The sequence below is a fragment of the Macaca mulatta genome, chromosome 1 (genome assembly GCF_049350105.2).
Source record: "Macaca mulatta isolate MMU2019108-1 chromosome 1, T2T-MMU8v2.0, whole genome shotgun sequence".
NCBI classification, from domain to species: domain Eukaryota; kingdom Metazoa; phylum Chordata; class Mammalia; order Primates; family Cercopithecidae; genus Macaca; species Macaca mulatta.
Window position 1 is genome coordinate 32,527,204 of NC_133406.1, and position 18,233 is coordinate 32,545,436.

An 18,233-nucleotide genomic window follows, 5' to 3' on the forward strand; every position below is an offset into this window, starting at 1 on the left:
TGACGAGTTAATGGGTGCAGCACACCATCATGTCACATGTATACATATGTAACAAACTTGCACATTGTGCACATGTACCCTAGAACATAAAGTGTAATAATAAAAAAAGAAAGTGAAAAGATAATCTAAGAATGGGAAGAAATGTTTGCAAATCATCTATCTATTAAAGGTCTAGTATCCTGAATATATAAAGAACTCATACAACTCAACAATAAAAACCAAAAAAAAAAAACAAAACAAAACACCCCAAATGAAACAATGGGCAAAGAATTATCCAAAGAAGATATACAGATGTTCAATAAGCACATGAAAAGATGTTCAACATCATTAATCAATAGAGAAAGGAAAATAAAAACTGTAACATAGCATTTCAGACCCACTATAAAAAAAAAGACAAATAATAATAAGTATTAGTGGGGACACAGAAAAATTGGAATTTTTATACATTGTTGGTGGGAATATAAAATGGTGCAGCCACTTTGGAAAACCATTTGGCAGTTCCTCAAAAAATTAAATATTGAGAGACCACATTCCCCAGAAATTAACTCCACTCCTAGTTAAATATCCAAATATCAAAGACAAATAAAAGCATTTATCTGCATAAAAACTTCAACACAAATGTTCTTAGCACCATTATTACTAAAGGCCAAAAAGTTGAAACAACCCAAATCTTCATCAATTGATGAATAGGTAAACAAAATGTGGTATATCCATATGATAAAATATTATTTAGCCATGAAAAAGAATGAAATTCTTATATATGCTACAACATGGATGTATCTTGAAAACATTATGCTCAGTGAGAGAAGCCAGACACTAAAGGCTACATATTGCATGATTCAATTTATATGAAATGTCCAGAACAGACAAATCCATAGAGATAGAAAGTAGATGAGTGGTTGTCATGGCCTGGGGGAGGGGGAAGTGGGAAGTGACTGCTAATAGGTATGGGGTTTCTTTTTGAGTTGATAAAAATGTTCCCAAATTAGATAATGCTGATGGCTTTTCAACCTTGTGAACACACTAAGAACCGTTAGATCAAAATATTAAAAGTATACATTTTACGGTATATGAATTAAATCTCAAAAAATATATAATGGCTGGGCACAGTGACTCATGCCTGTAATCCCAGCACTTTGGGAGGCCAAGGCAGGTGGATCACTTGAGGTCAGGAGTTCGAGACCAGCCTGGCTAACATGGTGAAACCCTGTTTCTACTAAAAGTACAAAAAATTAGCTGGGTGTGGTGGACTGTCCCTGTAACCCCAGTGACTTGGAGGGTGAGGCAAGAGAATTGCTTGAATCTGGGAGGCGGAGGTTGCAGTGAGCCGAGATTTCACCACTGCACTTCAGCCTGGGCAACAAGAGCCAAGAGCAAAACTGTCTGGGGAAAAAAAAAAAAAAATATATATATATATATATATATATATATATATATATATATATATATGACTATCTCAGGGCTTTGGGGAAAATAAGACAAAGAAAATCAGTGAACTAATAAATGTTTAGTTTATGAAATTTATTATATAAAATGATATTATGGTTGTGAAATTTACTTACTCCATTTTTTATCCTCCTGCCTCCCTGATCTAAATGACTTATAGTGTAGATCAGTAGTTCTCAACTCTGGCTACGCACTTGCACATTTTAGAACCACGAGGGGAACGTTTACAAAATACAGTTCTTGGGTTTGACCCATGGCCAATTAAATCTCTGGTTCTCTTCCCCACCCCAACACTGCCAATTTCTTTTCTTAAAACTTCCCAAGTGATTACCATATGCTGCCAAGACTGAGAGAATTGTAGGGTAGACCAAGACCTGGGCAACACTGAGTCAGATTATGTGGGGATCCTTCAGCAAGTCTTTTCATTTGTTTTTTCTTAAGTCAGGTTTATTGAGATATAATTTATATATATATTAAAACTTATACTTGTAAAATGTACAGTTCAATGAGTTTTGGCAAAGTATAAAGTCCTATGACAACCACCACGATCAAGATATACAACATTTCCAGTACTCCCCTAAATTTCTTTGTGTCCCTCTGCAACCAATCCCTTACCCCGTACATTTGATGTATATACTAGAATGCTGAGCAACATTAAAAAGCGTGTCCTTTAAAACAAATATAAGGAAATGGAGAAAAAAGTTACTGTATAAAGAGCAAACAGCAGAAAAAATTCCCTATATAATATAATCTGAATTGTTTAATCTTCTTTTTATGTATGTGCACAGATATTATATGTCCCTCCTTATATGAAAACATTTGTTGAAAAAAATTACTGGTTATTTCTGGTTGTGAAAATTACAGAAAATGTTAATTTTTAAAAATATTTTTATACATTTTCTAGTTAATCTACAATAATAAGTTACTTTTATCATGAAAATAATGATATTTACAAAATAGCAACATACGGGCAAGTAATGCATGAAGAGCCTTCTAAGGATCGAAATGTCATCCCCTAGGTTCTGGGTCCCTAGCTGCAAATGCACATTTCTGATTTCACACACCAGGTCATTGGCTCATAGCAACTGCTATTGCTAAAAGAGGTTTGGAATGAGAAGATATTGACTTCTACTGAGATGGATATCAAAATATATTGACCCAAGAGAAGGAAATATTGATGGGAAAAGAATCAAGGTCTTCCATTGCCTTGAAGGGAGTAATAAACCTTCTTTGCTAAATCCCACATTCTCTTCTCTGTTTTTACAGGCACAGACATCTAAAGTCAAAGATGGCACATCTCTGTAAGCCCTATTACAGATTTGAATTCAGTATCCATTACAAGGAATAAATAAGAAGAAAATGATCCTATGGGTACATAATAAATATAATTTATGGCGCCCGTGCTCGCACACACACACACAGATACAGAGAGAGTAAGAGAGAGAGAGAAAGAGAGAGAGAGAGAGAGCCAACACAAGATCTTGACCCTAGATGTCTGTTCAGCTTTGGTTTCAGTTCTTTTAGATTCAGCAGAATCCTAATTAAAGATAGGAAGACATACCGTCCAGCCAGCTCAAACAGATCAAAACCAGCTGAGAGCAGCTCTAGGTCTCCAAACTAGACAACGGATTCAGGTTCCGTTAGAGCCAGCACATTGGCCTATTGGGTTTTTGGTGATTTCTTAGGATGAATAAAATTAGAGATGACCACAGATGACTGAAGTTGGAATGCTTTCTCCTACATTTTTCTCAAATAAAATAAAACATAATAACATGTTGGTTGAACCATCATTAGAATCAGTGACTTTTTTCTGGGTTGTTCTAGAATGGGGTATACTATTTGGACAAAATGAGTTGAAATTAGTTTCATGTTAAACTATTCCCCTAGTTTGAGTATAGGCTGTTCCATCATTTTTCCGTTTACATGTTCCTAAGGAAAAAAAAAAAAAACCTGAATCCCTTAGAATGCTAGCAGCTCTAAAAAACAAACTCCTGATTCAAGAGGGTTCTGAAGTAGGAAAACTTGAGAGGTGGTTAATTCAGCAGGATAGCAACATAATAAATAAACGGGATTTCTTCCATTTTCTGTTCCGACATCCTTGGTGTGTTTTCTTTGTCTTTGGCTAGCACCCCTTACGGTTGGTTATAAGGTGTCTGCCACAGTCCAGGTGTTCTTTGTAGATGTGACAATATCCAATTCTTTTGAATTTTTTTGTTTTGTTTTGTTTTGAGACAGGGTCTCACTCTGTTGCCCAGGCTGGAGTCCAGAGTCATGTTCACAGCACCCTGCAGCCTTGACCTCCTGAGCTCAGGTGATCCTCCTACTTCAGCCTCAAGAGTAGCTGGGACTACAGGTTCACACCACTGTACCCAGCTAATTTTTGTGTATGTGTTTTGTGTTTGTTGTCGTGTTGTGGGTTTTTGTTGTTGTTGTTGTTGTTTGTTTTTTTTAAGATGGGGCTTCATCATGTTGCCCAAGCTGGTCTCAAAATCATGGGCTCAAGCAATCTGCCTGCCTTGGCCTCCCAAAGTGCCTGGATGGCAGGTGTAAGCCACCACGCCTGGTCTTTTTTTTTTTTTTTTTTTGGAGTGAAGGAACGTTTCCTTGAATCTCCATTGATGTCCGCTCCTTTATGTCTCATCAACACCCAAATTCACTGCATGTTCTTGCCTAAATTAGTCACTGGCAAGGGTGATGAAATTTAGTCACTGGCAAGGGTGATGAAATTACCCTGATTGGCTTAGATCAGTCAGAGCCCTTCCTTGAACCCAACCAAGATCAGGAGGCAGTGAGTAGACATCAAAATAAAATTAGGGTTCTTGGGGCAGAAGAAGGAGGGCAAGGCTGTCAGGGTGGCAGGCAAAATAGAACCTGCTACCACAGTGTAGGCCCCATATGTTTGGGGAATTTGCCTTGTTCTTGGGCATCTTGAGGCATAAATCTGTCATGATGGAATTTCAGGTAGCTTATTATTTACTTTACAATACCATAGGTAGTGAAGGCAATAAAAGAAAACAGTCCTCATTCTCCATGAGCTCATACTGAAGTTAAGGAGCCTCTGCATGGACACAACTAACAGCTAGCCACTACTGAAAGTCTCTAAATGAAGAATTCTGAGAAGAAATCCTATAGCTCAGGTGTCAGCCAAGATCAGCTTTCTTAGGGAGTTAAATAAAATTGGCTCCAATCTCAATCCTACAACTTGTGAGAAATCCAAGATCTCCCCATTCCCACATCCATCACCAACTCCTCTGGATTCTGTCCTGGGCAGGGTGAAGGGCTTACATCCCAGGGGTCATGCCTGGACCCGAATTCCTGCTTTCTCTGAAATCTGTTGCACTATGCCTCACATCTTACGGACATTTCCTTGTGCAGTGCTGACCCAGATGTGTGATGTAGCTCCTGTCTTTTGGTTTGTCTTTCCCCATCACATGAGTTAAAAAAGTATTTGTGTGGGTGGAAGACTTAACTTAAGGTTTGGGACCAGGAAGAGGGATTTATAGAAAACAAAGCAAACAAGCCAGGGGTGGTGGCTCAGGCCTGTAATCCCAGCACTTTGCGAGGCCAAGGCAGGTGGATCACTTGAGGCCAGGAGTTTGAGACTAGCCTGGCCAACATGGTGAAACCCTGTCTCTACTAAAAATACAAAAATTAGTCAGGAGTGGTGGCTCGCACCTGTGGTCCCAGTTACTTGGGAGGCTGAGGCAGGAGTATCACTTGAACCTGGGAGGCAGAAGTTGCAGTGAGCCACGATTGCGTCACTACACTCCAGCTTAGGCCACAGAGTGAGACTCTGTCTCAAAAAAAAAAAAAAAAAAAAAAAAAAGGCAAAACAATGTAATATTGAGAAGACATTCTTGTTCTTAAAGGTGATTTTCCTATTTCACCTGCCCCACTCCTCCCCAGGCCTTAGCCTCACGACCTTCATAATCTTAACAATCTTTTCTGTTTTCCCACTGCCAGTTCCTATTTATTTCATGCAGAGCAGTTTTGCATTTTTTTTTGGTTTGTTTCTTTGTTTCATTGCAAACTTGTCCTAAGGATCCTAAGTATTTTCCTAAACAAAGAGAGTTATCTCTCTAAGAAAAACTCTGAAGTCAGGTGTTAAAAAAGTAAACATTTCACATTGATTTGGGCGATTGTAGTACGGAAATCCGAGCAGATCTCTTGGATGTGGAGATGGGACTGACTTCAAGAAGTCAGGGCTGCATGACCAGTGTCTGGAAAAAGGGAGGAGCATCACGTTTACCAGGGACTGAGAGGAGGCTGAGTTGGTTAAAACTGATGGTTTGGGCCAGGTGTGGTGGCTCACGCCTGTAATCCTAGCACTTTTGGAGGCCGAGGCAGGTGGATCGCCTGAGGTCAGGGGTTCGAGGCCAGCCTGGGCAGCATGAAGAAACCCCGCCTCTACTAAAAAAATTAAAATTAGCCGGGTGTGTTGGTGGGTGCCTGTAATCCCAGCTACTCAGGAGGCTGAGACAGGAGAATCACTTGAACCCGGAGTTGGAGGTCGCAGTGAGCTGAGATCTCACCACTGCACTCCAGCCTGGGCAACAGAGTGAGACTCTTTCTCACAAAATAACTAAAAAACAAAAAACCTGGTAGTTTGTATTTGTAAATAGCAGGGGAATAATTTGGATATAGTGGTGCATAGGAAGGGGCATGATGGGGCAGTTACAGAGAACTTTAGAAGCTTAATCCTGTAAGTAATGAGAGTTTCTGGACAGGGAACTCTTTGGGGCAGGGAAATGATATGATTAGATTTTAGAATTCAGGGAGAACATTTTGCCGGTAGTGATTGGGTAGGCTCTGTGGCAGACTTCAAGCTGCCCATCAACCCCTATTCTTCCTTTCTTTACTCAGAGCTCCTGAGGTTTAGTTGAACACAACCACTGTGCCAGCCTCTCTGGCAGCTCTATGTGCACACTGGCTAAATTCTGGCCAATGGGATGCAGGAGAAGTGATATGTACCTTTTTGAGGGTTATCCAAAAAGTGCATCATTCTCTAATAGAAATAAATAAAGCTTCTTGGAGAAATGGCTGCTTCTAAAGGACTGGGTAGGAGAAGTGCAAGATAAGTCTGGAATATCTTGCTGTGCTAAAAGTAAAGAAACACTCAAAGAATGATGGGAGTGTGTTAAAAGCGCACAGGAACCAGCTTGAAGGGTTCCCCCTGGCCAAATCTGGGGTAATTTGAGCAACAAAATAATGATAGTACAGGAATATAACCCATAGAATAAAAAAAAGAATATGAGTCACTTTGAATGTAAAGTAATTGATAAAATAAAGGTGGGGGAAGAAAAATTATTTTTTATAATAGAATTCTATCTAATAAACATAAAAGGAAAGATGAAATTAGGAAAATCACCATTTGGCAGCCACCATAGTAGTAATCGTTCCAGGCAAGAATCAACAATGGATGTTAAAACTAGTGGGTGAAAATAGGAGAAGCAGCAGAATATTTACATGGTTTAAAAACATCATCCCACAATATACCTGTTAAATAAAAGGGGGCAAATATTTACTGTGGAGAAACCTGGCAGACATCACCCTAACCAAGTGGTCCAAGGTAACATCACCAACATGGGGACAGACTGCCATCAAGTGTCTCCTGGTATGATGGATCAAAAGACACGCTTCTGCCGCTGCCTGCCAAAAATGCATAGCCTAAATCTAGGCCTGAAGAAACACCACACAAATGCAAACTGAGGACATTCTTCAAAATAACTGACGTTTTCTCTTAAAAAAAATGTTAAGGTCATGTAAGACAAAGACTGAAGAACTATTCCAATTTAAGGAAATTTTAAAGACAGGACAACTAAATGCAATTAAATATCCTGAATTGAATCCTGGGCCAGTAAATTATTTTTCTTTTGCTATAAAAGACATTAGAGAAACAATCAATGTAATTTGAATATACTCTGTAAATTAGACAATAGTATTATGTCAATGTCACTTCCTGACTTTGATCATTGTATTGAGGTTATGGGAGAGTATGCCCTTCTTGTTGGGAAACACCCCATACTGCAGTTTTTTAGACATAAGGGGGTAAAGAGATAAATCATGTCTTTAATTTGCTTTCAAATGTTTTTGGGGAAAACTATTAAGAGAGAATGAATGATAAAGCAAATATGATAAAATGCTAACACTTGGAGAATGTGAATGAAGGGTATACAGGGATTCTTTTAATATTTTTGCAATTTTTCTGCAAGTCTGAAATAAGTATAAAAAGTTTTTGTTTTTGTGTTTGTAAGGAATGAGCGTGCACTTCCATCTGCCCTCATCCCCTCGCCCTTCCTATTGGCTGAGAGATGATGGCCCTAGAGCGTGGTGGGTGTGTGCTGTGGATGGCAGCACTTCCCTACCAGCCCTGGGCCACTGTCTTCTACTGTTATGTGAGAGAAATCATCTATGTTGTTAAGCCACTGCATTGGAGCGTCTCTTTGCTACAGCTCCATGTCCTAACTAATACAGGCAACTAACTAATACCGGCTGTAATAAGGAGAGGCTAGAAGAAGGTGGCTTCTTAGGAGCGTGGTGCACTGGTTTAGTTATTCCTATTGAGGGCATGGAAAATGGGGTCATGGAGAGAGTTGGTGAAGACCACTCATTTGGGGAGAATTGGTGAAAGGAAATTAAGAATAGGAGAGCAACTTGAGGGTGCAATAGAGTCTTAGGATCCTCTAGAAGAGATTTTCCCTTTTAAGGAGCAGAGAAAAAAGTCCAAGGGAGAAAAGAGATGTTTGGGAGTTGGGGAATTTTCTGGTGACCTTGGTTCATACCCCACTGGTCACCTCTGTGTATGGCTGGCCTGGATTCCAGGACCAGATATCAGAACTATTTATGATTATAAGTGAAGGGCAGAGAACTATGAACCCACCTGGACTGACGTGGAGATGATCAAATATGATTTAGTGGGATACATAAGGAGAATTTAAAAATTACAATAATCATGGTAGCAGGTAATCTTTACCGAGTCCTCATTGTGTCTTGGGACTAGTTTAAGTTCTTTACCCCATCTACTCATTTTAACCTCACAATAACCATAAGACACTCTTCCTATTTTATAGATGAGTAAGCTGAGCCACAAAGAAGTTGTCAAAGGTCATTTGCAAGTAGCAGACACAAGCTTCAGATACAGGCAAGCTGCCTCGGGGCACCCCCTCCAATTTCTGGGGGCCACTTTTTGGTTCCCCGTCTCTCCTTCTCCTTTCCCTCCAGCAGCATTTGATGCTGACATAGGTGAACTGGAGACAAATGGTCTCCTTCATGTTGTTGTGGATCTGCACTCCAGAATCTACTTCCCACAGAGCAGGAGAGGGATGGGGTATGAGGAAGGGCAGCAGGTGTCAGCCGTGCCCTATTGAAATGACTCTGGCTCATTGGAAGGATGAAGGCCTGTCCATCTGAGGGCAAAAGAGGAAGGGCAGCCAGAAAGGGGCATGACTATTCTTTCCTGGTTTTGGAACTCTTGTGCTGTTGGCATGTGGGAGGCATTTGGGATGGGGTGAGGGTCGGAGTGGACTTGTGGGACCGAATGTCCCCAGTCTGCTATTCCTGCCCCCACTTCAGAGCCCTGCCACTCACAAGTGTGAGACGATGGATAAAGGAGGAGGGAAGTCAGAAGAGCTTCTGTCCCTGAGGGTCTCCACTCATTTCTTTCTGTGCTAAAGACTTTTTCCCATTTTAAAAGCAGTAGGCAATAAGTCCCGGAATGCCTGAAACAAGAAAAAGAGAAACTTTATAAATGCACTTTTGAACCTGGAGACCCAGCTCCTGGCCAGGAGACGGCAAACTCTTTTAATATCCTTATTCTGGATTCACTTAAATGGAAACAGCCTCCAGTATTTTTAGCTGCTGTGTAATCAAAGTGAAAAAGAAGAAGGAAATGTATATATATTTTTTTCCTAGTTAGAATAAGAGAAGGAATTGCTCATATCTTTTAGCAGAGTCCCTGCTGGGAAGGGAGGAAAACACCAGGAGTCTCCGTTTGCTCCTCCTCTGGCCTAGACAGGATTTAAACCCAGGGAGGGAAGCCAAGGAGAGACGAGAACAAGGGACGACCAGCAAGTACCAAGGTCTGCGGCAGGAGGAGACCGGCTCACAGGAGCAGCAGCGTTGGAAGAGGCACCCAGCAGCCTCCCAGGTAAGAGTGCCAGTTGCCCAAGCTTTACTTACTGGAGGGAGGAAGGTGGCCAATGCGGATGAGCTCAAAAGTGGTGGCTCAGGTGCCTCCGTTCCCGAGCCTGAAAATCTGGGCAGTGTAATTAGTCTCTTATCCACTCCACGAAGAGTAAAAATGAATTGGGAGGTACCTCTCAGGACCCATGTGCAGCGTCCTTAGTATTATACGCCAATCTCAGACAGGGCTAAGCATAGTTATCTTCTTTCCTGGCCAGATGCAGTCTGTGTTGTATCAGTTTCTACCTGGAGTAACACATTTTTGTATAAAATGTTTCCTTTAAAATGTTCCTTCTCATCTTTTTTTCTTTTTAACTTATTTACAATGTCAAAACTTTCTCTCTCTCTCTCTCTTTTTGGATAATTTAGTATTTGTTATATCTCATTATTCTTTTAAATCCTAAAACAGAATGGTTATTTTAGTTAGGATTAGGAAGCTAGGATAACTTTCCCTTTTTTCTGGATTTTGTGTGAATCAGTTAAGGGGATGTTTGCAAACACATTTGAACAGTTTTGAAGTATATCCAGATGTTTAATTTTACAGGTTTTAATTATTATTTGTTTAGACGACAACTTCTCTCCAAATCCCCATACTATTACCCTCACACTACCTCAAAGAAAACATTTCAAGATATCTCAAAAACTTGGCCAGGCGCGGTGGCTCACGCCTGTAATCCCAGAACTTTGGGAGGCCGAGGTGGGCAGATCACCTGAGGCTGAGATTTCGAGACCAGTCTGACCAACATGGAGAAACCCTATCTCTACTAAAAATACAAAATATTAGCCGGGCGTGATGGCGCATGCCTGTAATCCCAGCTACTCGGGAGGCTGAGGCAGGAGAATTGCTTGAACCTGGGAGGCGGAGGTTGTGGTAAGCCGAGATTGAACCATTGCACTCCAGCCTGGGCAACAAGAGCAAAACTCCGTCACAAAACAAAACAAAACAAACAAACAAACAACCACGCTACTTTTTGGAGGTCTTACTTTTTACTTATTTATTAATTTTTGTACTTGGGAGAGATCTAGGGGAAGGATGGAGAAAGAATGAATGAGAACAGGCAGGGTTCCACTTAAAAGCATGAAACCTGTGTTGCTTATATAAGCATTAAAAGAAAAGAACAAGTTCCAACATAAAAGTAACAAACTACCCACATCTGGACACAGATTAGCCATAGTGCCTAAAATCCACTGGTTTTTGGAAAAGCTGAGGTGTCACCAAGGCATCAGATGGTACCTTGCTCGGTCAGGGCTACATATTGACAGCTGGCCTCTTGACATTCAGACATTTGTTGCAGACTCGGAATCAAGGTGACAGTGTCAGACACAGGAAAAAATAGAGTGTCAATACTGGTATCGTTTTTCCCGGAGAGAAGGAAAGAAGGCACCTGGCATTCTTTCATACAACTCTAAGTACTGCTTTGTCCCCAATTTGTAGGCTGCAGCTGACTCCCGAAGGAGGGAAAATAGAACAAATGATTTCAAATCATCCCGTGGCTTCTGGTTTTCCAGTCCAGTGCTGCTCTGTGGTTTGAAATGTAGGGTGGGCAGAGCTCTGTTTCTGAGAAGATGCCTGAAGAAATTGTGCCCAGGCCCAGTGGAAACTTTTGTCCATTCACTGCTCATTCCAGAGCCTTGGCTCCTATAGGATCTGGATACAGACATGAGATCATGGTTTAGGTCCTGTAGCAGCATCTGGAGCCACCAGTCTGTGAGCTGAGGATGCTAAGATCTCAGGTCTGATCCCTGGATGGACAGGGACTTTGCTGTTTCTGCCACAGTGGACTCACTGCTAATGCTGCCCAGCCACCGTTTGAATCTGTACCCAGCCCGTGTGAGTGGAACAGTGTAAATGCTTGGAAATTAGCACTCTCCGCCTTGCTAGAAGGCTGGAACTTTAAAGTTACTTCAGTATGTGGAAAAAAAACACATTAGCTAAAGAAAGAAATTGCAGAGTTTTTGTTTTGTTTTGTTTTAATCTGATGCCTCTCACACCCACGGATATTAGGGCTAATTGGATACAAAGTAATACTTAGTCATTCTGGAAACTGGCTGTTTGGTTGAATATGGGAGAGGAAGGTTCCTGAATTTAGGTCCTGGGTCTATTTTATCTTGTTATTGTACACGAGGTTGGTCCCACAAAAGCTAAAGGAAGTTCTTGCTGTGAAAAAGTGATTCATCCTCTGGGGGTAAGTGACCATCTTTGCCTGATGTTTAAGAGGAGATTTTAAAGTGTTTTGCCCAGAGCCTGGCATGTAATAAATGCATAGAAAATGGTAGCAACCATTATCATCACCGATTTAAGCCTTTGCAAGGCAGATTAAGAGTCAGTTGTCAAAAGAAAACACAATGAGCCTGTGGCCACCCCTGAAAAAGTGATTGAGCGCTGAGGCTGGGTCAGGACACCATCCTTGATCTTTTCAAGCCTCAGGCGGGTGGGCAGACTTGATGGGATGGCTCTCCAGGAAAAAGGTTCTAGCACAGTGGTGTGAGAGTCATCTCCAAGGACTTCCTGGGCACTCTCTGGGTGTCCCACAGAACTAGGAGAATGGGGGCACAGAGTGATGCCCAGAATGTGACCGTACTAAGCCCTATCACATAAAACCAAATTTCTGTTCTTGTCCACACCTAGCTGTCTTGTATCCTACATGCAATGCTTGCACAGAGTTCAGCGTCACAGAGACTAGAAATAAAGACGTTTGTATGTACTTGCTGCCCCTGGAGTTTAACCTAGGAGAGACAGACCTCCCTTGTACATCCATGTTCTTGGATCTGAAGGAGAAAGAGATACAGAGTTCGTGAAATCTGTTGCCTAAGCCTCCAGTTCACGGTGAGTTGAACCAGGGTAGATTCCTCAGCCAGCTGAGAACTTGCTGTCCTGGACCAGGTTACTTGGGAAGTACAGGGAAGACCCCTGAGTCACCCAGGGCCCAAGCTGAAGATCATTAGCAAAATATGCCTAAGAGAGTTAAGAAAGCAGTGACAAGTTTGCCCGTGTTTGTGACATTGATGCATCCCTAGCCACTCATCTCCCTCATTTTCCTTCATAGTTTAATGATATCCACCCTGTCATTTGGGGACAGAATATCTTCTTAAGTGACTCTGCTGGAAATCCACGATGATACACTCTTTCTAAAACCCAAAGCAGTGCTTTCATTTTCTTGTGGTTAACTGTCAAGGCAGGATGAGATAATACGGGAACCAGAGAAAGCCCTGAATTTAAGTATAAAGGTCTGTAACAGTGGCTAGAAATTGGCTACCTCTCTTCTTTGGCGTAAGTAGTATTTTTTTTTTTCCTGACCCAGGGTGTGTGTCCTTCTTTGGGGAAAATGAGGTGACACAGAGACCATCCACCCCTGGGGTCCGAGAGGACCATCAGGATTCAGGGGCCATCCTCCTCCCTTGGCCAACGCTTAGATGCCATCTGCCCCTGCAGACAGAAGTCTCCGTGCACTTTGGTGTTTCCTAGGAAGGGAATTCTCCAGCTTTTCATGAGAAGTGACTGGGACTTAACCTCCATGTGAGGGAAATGCAATTCATGTTCCCAGTGGATCATCCTTGGCACCACTCAGAGGAAGTACAGGCACAGGATTTAGTTATCGATTTATTAATTTTTAACTGAAAACCCAATTTATACCTTGGGTTTCTTTTATTTTCAGGAAAAAAAACCCTGTCTTAAAAACACGTGGCAGAACGGAGGACATTTGGTGGGTTTTTTTGTTTATTTGTTTTGTTTTTTATATATACAGGACATATAACAGAGAGATAAAGAACACAGATGTGGGTAGTGGACAGACCTGGTGTATGATCCCAGCTCTGCTGCTTTTTAGCTGTGTGTCCTTTGGCAAATTACTTAACTTCTCTGAGGACCTGTCACAAAGAATGATATCAACTGACTCCTAGGATTTTGAGGATTAAATGAGGATAATTTTTATAGCGTTTGGCACAATGTCCGTTATCTAATAAGCACACACACACACACACACACACACACACACACACACACACACACAAATCCAGTGGCTATTACTATTTACTTCACAAAATATTACTTTGACAGGACTGTGCTATGAGGCTGGTGATACAGACGGGATCAACACAGTCACGGCCATCTCGGTCATCTCTGAGCTCATGAGGATGCCTGGGCTAGGAACATGCATACAGATTTGGTGGCTGTCAATATTTGGCTGGAAATTAAAGCCACAGGGGTAGATGCAGATACCAAGAGAGAACACAGCAGAAGCATAGAGCCCTGCAACATCTGAAGGCAGAAGTAGGGGGACCATCTGTGGTCAGTCGTGTACCCCTCAAAGAGCCTTTCTGGTAAAAGCAATACAACGAAGCATTTGTTCCTGAGTCTAATGTATCCCTCCCTCCCAGCTTCCCACACCACCCAACACCTCTCCTGCAGTTAGAATTAAAGACCTGACTAGCCTTTGTAAGACAATGATTCTTGGGGACAACTGGTTTTCTGTGGTTCCTACATACACATTTCCTGCATGTAAATGCCCTTTGCTTCATGCATCCCTGAAGAATTTACCTAACTTTCCATGGGAAAATACCCCTCAGTAGAATAATCCTCCCTATTTGGAAATGTATCATCCTGCGTTTTGCTTACAAAAATCTTCTGCCCTCTCTGCCCCCTCCCCACCGTCGCGGAGCTCAGCCTGTGGTTTGCTGTGCATACTGAAAGAGTTGATGAAGTCATCCTTCCCTTCTGCTATTAAACAAGGAGTCTCTCTCCTGCCACGTGTTGAAGTGAGAGCCAGCAGGCTTCTCTTCTTTCTCATTACACTTGACAGAGTGTTAGGTTGAGGATTTCCCTTGCTCTCATCTTCTTTTGAACAATCAACCTACCTAGGAAAATCTGAGTGCAACTTTTGGAATCTGAGAGGCAGTAATTAATGAGGACATCTTGTTACAAATCAGAAGGACAGGCAACACCAAGGGCTCCAACAGGGACTTCTGGGGTTTCTCATATTCCAGGCTACAAAAACAAATGCTGTAGACCTGGGCTCTGGGCAGCCTTGCTGTGGTTTATGGCAAGAGTCCATGGCTTTTTGTGTGTGTGTGTTCATTGAGAACTTCTTCAGAAAACCATCTGCACTCCATTTATGTCTCAGGCTGGGAGTAGGGGGTGGGGTGGAAAGCATGGGCAGGGAAGTTTGCTTTATCAGCCCTATTTTTGCCCAGGAAGAAGATTTTTGGATAGTGGAAACTCATAGGCTGCCATGAACACAGTAGGTGCTTCAGAGATCAATATGAATTGTTACTGGGGAACGGCAGAAGTACACAGGGGTTAATGGCTCCATTGCTGGAAACTGTGCACCTGGGGTTGCATCTGTGGCCGTGTGCTCATCAATTGCATAATCAGGACATGTTGCTCGATGCCACTGAGCCTCAGTTCCTATCCTGGGGATCAAGTGGAGAAAAGTGTGTGGCTTTTATCTTTGCAATGAACGTTTAAGGATGGTCATTGTGAAATACCATTATTTTTATCCTATACCTGCCTTCCAATTCATTCTCCTGGCTTCCCACTCCCTCCATCCTCTGACACAAATCTCAAGTAGCTTCCAGAGCTTTTCTGGTAGCTTTTGGTCTTAGAAGAGAATTGCTTTTGTGAAGGCAAGTCCATTTCAGTATTGAGCCTCAGTCTGTCATCCAGGTCACATCTTTTCTTCTTTCTCAGCTCAGACCTGACGCTGGAACCTGCAGAGAAGCTGGAGGGAAGGGGCTTGGTGCTTTCCTCCCTCCATTTCTCCCTCCCTGACATGCATGGCTGCTTCTGGCTTCACCAGGTTGCTGCTGCCTGGGGCGAGGTGGGGATTAGAAAAGAAGAAGAGGGCATTTTTACTTTACTGGGGCTGTTGTCGTTCCCTTCATTGGATGCCCTTGTTATGGCGAATGCTCCCAGTGCTGGGCCACCCCTCCTTTCTGGGGAGCTTCTGTGGGATCTTTAGATATTCCCCTTCCCACCCACTGAGCATGTTCTCCTGCAGTCGCCGCCTTGGGGTGGCACACTCCTACTGAACGGTGGACACCCCATCTCTACAAAAAAACACAAAAATTAGCCAGGCACGGTGACATATACCTGTAGTCCTGGCTACTCAGGAGGCTGAGGTGGGAGGATCACTGGAGCCCAGGAGGTGGATGTTGCAGTGAGCCGTATTTGCACCAATGCACTCCAGCTTGGGCGACAGAATGGGACCCTGTCTCAAAAAAAAAAAAAAAAAAAAAAAAAAAGAGAAAAGAAAAGAAATGTGCAGGCACTTATTACCCATGGTCCAAGTTGCAAGACAGCAAGAAGTGTCCCATTGACTATTTCATTCCATCTGTTGGGTGTTGAGTCCAGTGCCTGAAATGCACTCAGTGCTCAGAAGAAGTGAGCTCTTATTATTATCAACAATACATGTGATAGGAAGAGCCACGAAGGAGTGGGAGGGCAAAGGGGTAACACAAAGAAAAACTCTTCATAGGTACCATTCTGTTTAATTCACAGTGGTGGCACATCCCTTGGGTACAACATGTATAACAGATGAAAGCATTGCATAGGGACATGTATCTAACTGCTCTCTTTTGTCATTTGTATCAGAATGTCATACTAACGCAGAGCAAGCATAGGCTTGCAATTAGATGGGTCTGCGTTTGAATCCTGGCTCTGCCACTTTTAGTTGGACAACCACTGGCAAATGACTTTACCTCTCAGATCTGGTTTTCTTACCTTTTGAGTGAGGAGAGGAACACTGAGCTTACATGGCAGCTCTGGGGATTAATTACACGGATTAATGCACCTAGCCAATGCCTAGCGTGTAGCAGCAACTCAATAAATAACATTTAGCATCTAATACTATTGAGATTCTTCTTCTTTTTATTCTCCCAGGGCTCTTCATCCCCTGTTTCCTCAACTTCCTGATACTAAATGAATTATGACTATTAAAAGTAAAACATTTTACATATTACCAGAATTTGGCTTAGTGGCTAGAAATATTTCTTCCTTTTATGATCAATATAGTTGAAAGATGCCTTTCAACCTAGGCATATTAGTATCATTATTATTATTATTTGAGATCGAGTCTTGCTCTGTCACCCAGGCTGGAGTGTAGTGGCACGATCTTGTCTCACTGCAGCCTGCGCCTCCCGGGTTCAAGCGATTCTCTATCTCAGCCTCCTGAGAAGCTGGGATTACAGGAGTGCACCACTGCATCTGGCTAATTTTTGTGTTTTTAGCAGAGAAAGAGTTTCACCATGTTGGCCAGGCTGGACTTGAACTCCTGGCCTCAAATGATCTGCCCACCTTGGCCTCCCAAAGTGTTGGGATTACAGGCGTGAACCACCGTGCCTGGCTGGCATTATTCTTTATAGTAAAAAACATAAGGAAGAAAAGGAAGTCACATTCAGTACTTGATTGAAAACAAAATAAATCTCAAAATATTGACTGAGCCCTGCTCACGTGCCAGACATGGTGCTCACTGCTGTCTACATCCAAGAGGGGTGACGCACTGTCATTCCCACGTTACAGACAAGGAGGCGGAGGCTCAGGTTGAGGAGCACTTTTAGAGATGCACATCCTAGAGCCTGTCTGAGGTGCCTTTCCACCATATCCCAACTGCCTCTCACCACAGGCAGGGAGAGCCTGGGCTCAAGCAAAACACAGACCACAGGAAAGGACTGTGTGTCCTGACTTCAAACTTTGGCATAAATAATTGCAGGTCTTAGGTTGGTTACAGAAACCCATTGTCAAGAGACAGCTCTGCAGATCAGTTTCTAGATAACTGCTGTACGCAAGCCCAACTGGGATGTGTCTTGTGACTGAGGTTCCTGTGAGCAAAATGTGAGGTGAAAGCGGGGTCTCTTGTGGTCTGTCCTGCCTCAACTTGTTAGTGTGCAAAGAATGGGCCATCCCAGATGGGGACTGGGGGCACAAGGGGAAATGGCTGGAAAGAGGAGTTATTCTGCTCGTTGACAGTGGTGAAGACACCACCTCCTGGTGAGGGAGGAGGCAAAACCTAACCGCTGGCCCCATCTCAGGTCATCTGCTTGACTGACAAATTGGGCCACCCATGCACGGATAGATTTGAGAAACAGGGACCAAACCTCTCAGCATGTGTGACTGTGCTCCTGCCCCAGGAGGGCCCCAAGATGAATCAGTCCTGTCCTTAACAGGTTCACAGCCTAGTGGGGAGACAAGCTGCATACAAGAGTAACTGTAATACCAGGTCAACACTCAAGAGACCAGCAGTGAGGGACAGGTCCATTTCTCTGAATGCTTAGCAGAAGCGAGGCTAGTCTCTAGCTGGATGAGGCAGGGGGACAGGAGAGAAGACTTTGTGGAGCGGGTAATTTTATTAGAAATTCTTATATTTTACTGGTACACAAGTGGGTGTCATGAGCAGGACGCTGGCCCTGCAGTCAGTGTACTTGAGTCTGAGTACAGGTTCTGCTCTTCCTGGCTGTGGGACTCAGGACAACTTGCTCAGCTTCCTCATCTGTGCAAAGCAGCGTGGCATTGTGGGGATGAGCGTGGACTCTGGGGTCAGATTGCCTGGGTTCAAATCCTGGTTGGCAAATCATTTAAAGTAGTAGTGCTTCCGTTTCCATATCTATAAGAT

The 18,233-nt window shown here is 42.8% G+C and overlaps 1 protein-coding gene across 5 annotated transcripts in view; it reads left to right on the forward strand.

Moving 5' to 3' along the window:
• TNN (tenascin N) overlaps nt 1-18,233 on the forward strand; it is a 113,905-nt gene that overhangs the window by 33,767 nt on the left and 61,905 nt on the right. For 3 of the 5 annotated variants that reach the window (XM_028850624.2, XM_078000392.1, XM_078000385.1), the window contains exon 3: nt 9,393-9,592. The gene's annotated coding sequence lies outside the window, so the exon portion shown is untranslated. Of the gene's footprint in view, nt 1-8,516; nt 9,593-12,256; nt 12,455-18,233 lie in introns of all 5 variants that reach the window. The other 2 variants (XM_028850623.2, XM_078000372.1) reach the window with 2 other exon arrangements.